At 51.8% G+C, this 4,717-nt stretch overlaps 1 long non-coding RNA gene across 1 annotated transcript; it reads left to right on the top strand.

The window, feature by feature from the left end:
- The first annotated feature begins 205 nt into the window (after window positions 1-205).
- On the top strand, window positions 206-2,183 carry LOC122221172. The gene is made up of 2 exons (XR_006203115.1): window positions 206-390; window positions 1,877-2,183. It is a non-coding gene; the product is annotated as an uncharacterized LOC122221172 (long non-coding RNA).
- The last annotated feature ends 2,534 nt before the right edge of the window (window positions 2,184-4,717 follow it).

Below are 4,717 nucleotides of genomic sequence, written 5' to 3' on the forward strand. Positions count from 1 at the left end.
ACATAAAAGCATGTTATTTCCAATTTCCTTAGAATACTTAGAAGATTGGTAACTCCAGACCCGCGTTCCTGCCTGGCAACCGTGGTGGGAGCTGAATGGCAGCCTCCTGTTCTACTGGGTCACGTGCTGCCTGGGTTGCCATGGCCCCTGGGAATCTTGGGCTCATTCACGTTCCTGGCTGGGTCCCGCAGGGGCATTTGGGTTGGGGACTTCACCACAGAGGGCTCCACAGTACTGAGAAGCCACAAGGCCAGGCACCCCCAAAGCTGTTTCTGCCCGACTTTGTTGTTCCTGGTCGTGACAATTCTGTCATCATGATTGGGCCAAGAACATTCTCCTTCCGTGATGTATTGGGATCCTGGCAGGAAGCGGGGGGCACATTCAAGCTGGGTAATTGATTTGATGCGTGTTTAACAAAGGGACTGTTGACAAAGGTATGGGCAGAGTTTAGGAAAGCTGACAAAGGATAGGGCAGCACCCTGAGGCTAGCAACCGTGGGGAGCAGTTAGCATCCCTGGGCCACGTGCCCTAGGGGAGGGTACTGCATAGAGAGGGCTGCCTGATAGGAATGTGGCTTTCCAGAAGAGATTCGGCCAAATCGCAGTGACCCTGCTCACTCTCCTCCTGCCCTGCTTTTACTTTTGGGCTGCCCTGTTGGCCAGACCCAACTGGAGGCCAGAGATCATGGGAACTTCTGCAGCAATCTATTTCAGGAGGGGCCCAGACAGAGCGGAGAAGTGTGGAAGAAAAATCTGCAAGAACATTATATGAGGTTGCTAAACCCTGATCCCTCAGCTGGCTGCAGTAGGAGATGGTTCAGTCTGTGGGGGGGCGGCTGGCCTGATTAACGGGGAGCGGTCCCCGCTTTGGTGTGGGGAGCTCGTATTTCTGGGGGCAGGCCTGCCTGGCCTGGTTCCCTGTCCTGTTGGGTCTGGCTCCTCTCTAGTGTGTATCTGTATGTGGGTGTGAGTGGGGGGGCTCTCCCACCACCGGGCTGCCCCTTTCTCTGGAGCTCCATAGTCTCCCCCAAGTAGCTCTAAAAGGAAACCTAGGATAGCAGGAGGAGCAGGTCTGTCTGTCTGTGAGGGCTCCTGTGGGGACAGCCTTGCAATGAGCCCGAGGGAAGGGCAGCGTCTCTTTATTGACTTCTATTACTTGAACACCCTCTGCGTACAGCATCTTCTCAAGAGCCTTCCTGCTGTGATCCGATCTCAAAGGCTCCTTCGTCCCAGATTATCTTCCCCACTAGCCTGCCTTGGATTTTGAGATCTTATGCAGCTTCCCAGCCTCAGAGACTGTCATAGCTTGAAGGACCTTTCTGGCCCCTCATTGGCCAGAGAGCAAACCGAGGCTCAGAGATAGGAAGTGACTGACCCCAAGGTCTCAGGGTGATCTGGGGCTAGAGCAGGAACAGGAACTTGTGCTAGCCCCTGGGCTTGGGGTCTTGTGGCCTCCACCGCACCTCCCCTGGCAGGCGTTTTGGGGATAGAGTCTGACAGGGAGGAAGGGGCAATCCCGGAGGCTGGGTGGCTGGTCCACGTGGTCTTAAGAGAGCGGGGTCTGGAGCATAAAAGGAGTTGCTGTCTAACTGGGCCAGGGTTAGCTCTTCCCTGGGGGCTTTAGGGGATGGGGATGGGGATAAAGAAGTAGAAAAGCCGTTTCCGAGCACATCCCAGACAGTAGGACACAGACCACGTCCGTGGGATGAACTGGGAAGGAGGACGCTGTGGGGCCAGGCTGGGAGAAACAGGTCCCAGGTGAGCGGTCGGCATGGAGCAGTGGCAGGTGTTCCTTAGAGGTGGAAGGCCTGAGTCCGGTTTTGCCACGCGGAGAAGCGATCTCGGGCATAAATCATCTTCTGTTTCCATTTGTACAGAGAGAAGACAGTAACACCTCACAGGATTGCTGTAGGATTTATTGATATTAATATCCAATATTAATAATACCGAGGATAAAAGCTATCACTTACTGAGGCTTACTATGTGGCCGGCGCTGGGCCCAGCAATTTCCATGCATTATGTCCTTGAATCTTCACGGCAACTCCACGAGGAAACTGAGGCTCACGATGCCTCGGCGGGTTAGTGGTACAGCAGGGCTCGATGAGACAGTGCAGGAAGACATTCTCTATAAACCGCGAACCCCTGGCATGTTTTCTGACGACGTAAGAAAATGTTGCCTCCCCACCGCTGTCCATGTTTATTCCCCGCGGGCTGCGGACGTCCTTGGAACCTTCTTCCAGCATGGCGGTTTTCAGAGCTCTCTCTGGACCCGGGTGTTTTCCACTATTCGCGCCACCTCCCTGGGAATCCTGCCCAGGTACTAATTTTCTGAAGGAGGACAAGAGCCTGGCAAGTGGGAGAACAATCTTGTGACTGACCTGTTGGCCCCCTGTGCTGTCGGCAGAGCCCGGAGCCCTGGAGGGCCGAGGGGCTGCCTCCGGGCATGTGTGCGAGTGCGCATGTGTGCGAGTGTGAACGTGTAAGTGTGTGTGTGAGCAGTGGTGTGCATGTGTGAGTGTGAGTATATGCCCGAGTGTTTATGTAAGCGTGAGGATGGGTGTCAGTGCTAATGTGCACATACCAGATGTGACCGGACAGGTCAAGCCCACTGGGCCTCTGCTTCCAAAGAGCAGTCATTAAGGAAGCATTTTAATGATCCAGACCTGGAGGGGGGGGGGGGGCGCCTGGGTGGCTCAGTCGGCTAAGCATCCGATGTCAGCTCAGGTCATGATCTTGCGGCTTGTGGGTTCGAGTCCTGTATCGGGCTCTGTGCTGGCAGCTCAGAGCCTGGAGCCTGCTTTGGATTCTGTGTCTCCCTCTCTCTCTGCCCCTCCCCCGCTCCTGCTCTGTCTGTCTGTCTGTCTCTCAAAAATAAGCATTACACAAAGTAATGATTACCCAAAGCTGGTGGGGAGCCTGGTGGCGTGGAGGGCGATGTCACCCATCCAGCGCTCGTCTCTCAGCTCCTCACTGGGGCTTATCCAAGCCATGTTGCCTCCTGAACAGGTGCCTCGGCCACCACTTTCCTGGGGAGAGAGCTGGTTTTTATCGCCACTCTTAAGCAGAATGGGAGTATGTACATTGGGCCAGGGCCCTGCAGAGGCCTCTCCTTTGGGCAGGGCCGCTCCCCTCTCCCCTGCGACAGGAAATGGCTCCTGCGGGCTGGGCCTTCGAGCTGCTCCCTAACGGGCACTTGGGAGAGGCTGGGCTGTGAGCAAGTGTGAATCCATGCCAGGCCACTCACTGTGACTGGGGGAGCAGATGGCAGGGCCGGGCCCTTCTGGCCGGCTGCTCCGCCGTCCGGGGCCTCTCCCTGCTGCACACCTGCCTCCCTGTCCCAGGGTCCCCAGGACAGCCAGAGCACGCTGCCATGTTCTTCCTGGTGGCCACGTCCTCTGGCACTCGAGGGAGCAAAGACCCTTTTCCGTGGGGAGCAGAGGGGCTGACATGTTCTGGCTAAAGGGAGAGAGGGCTGGGGAAAAAATCACATAATTCCAGGAGAAATGGGTGTTTGGAGCTGTTGACTGAACTTTGTTAAGACCTGCCCATCGCTCACCCCATTCGTGAGAGTCACTCCCCGCTCTCGGGAAATAGTCTCGCCGATCCTTGTATAGAACTTACACGATGTCAGGCACTTCATATGTATTCATTCGTTGAATCTACCCAACAGCCTGAAGAGGTAGATAATGTTGGCGTCCCTTCATTTTACAGGTGACGAAACTGAGGCTCACTTGTCCAAGGTCACCCAGCTGGTAACAAGCAGAGCTGGGATTTGATACTAAGAGGTCTTGTTCTAGAGACTGCTTTTAACTGCTGTGTATACTACGTCCCTAGGTAAAAGTGGTCCTGTGGTTGATTAAATTTCCTCCATGCTGACTGATTCAAGGAAAGAGGTCGTGGTCAGTGTTTTGTGAGCCAAGCAGGGAGCTGACATCTTGAGGGAGGTTTCGATAGTGGCAGGAAGGTGCTCCATGGTAAGCGAGCTTCAGTAGAGGGCTGCCCCGGGGCTCAGGCTACTGGGGTCAGCCCTTCTTGGGCTGCTCCCTTCCCCACATAGTAAGTGCCCAACAAGTGATTTTTTTTTTTTCTGTAAAATACTGGAGTATTCAGTTTATTTGGACAGTATACTTGAACATATTAAAAGTTACAAAGCCTAAAACAAGCAAGCAACAAGTCAATAAAATCACAACTCAGAATTCTAACATTTTCACATGGTATCACTGACTATGAAACTCAAAAAGACTATTAATGTTTAAGTGGAATGATCTCTACCCTATAAATTACACTATGTGACCGAAACAAATGATCGCATACCGAAGACTACAGAACATGAGCTGTTCTCCAACACTGCTTTTTCAAAGCTTGAAAAATTAACTGACCCATCATTTTAGGGGGATAAAAGGTATGGATTAGGAGGCTCTACATGTGGATTTAAAAAATTCTAATTAAAATATCTTAAACTATTTTAGATGTTTATTTGATATCGGAAATGTGGTCGACTATCATAAAGTATTTCTCTTCATCACAAAAATTCTATATATTAAGGATTTACACAATCCAAAAAAAAAGAAAATCTAGAAACATTTTTTTGCCCCAACAAGTGATTTTTAAAATGAAAATAATTTTGGTGATGGCTTTATTGAAATATAATACGCATGCCATACAATTCACTATTTAAGCGTACAATTCAGTGGTTTTTAGTATCTTATTATAATCCA

Source organism: Panthera leo, chromosome B3, assembly GCF_018350215.1.
Source record: "Panthera leo isolate Ple1 chromosome B3, P.leo_Ple1_pat1.1, whole genome shotgun sequence".
Classification (NCBI taxonomy): Eukaryota; Metazoa; Chordata; class Mammalia; order Carnivora; family Felidae; genus Panthera; species Panthera leo.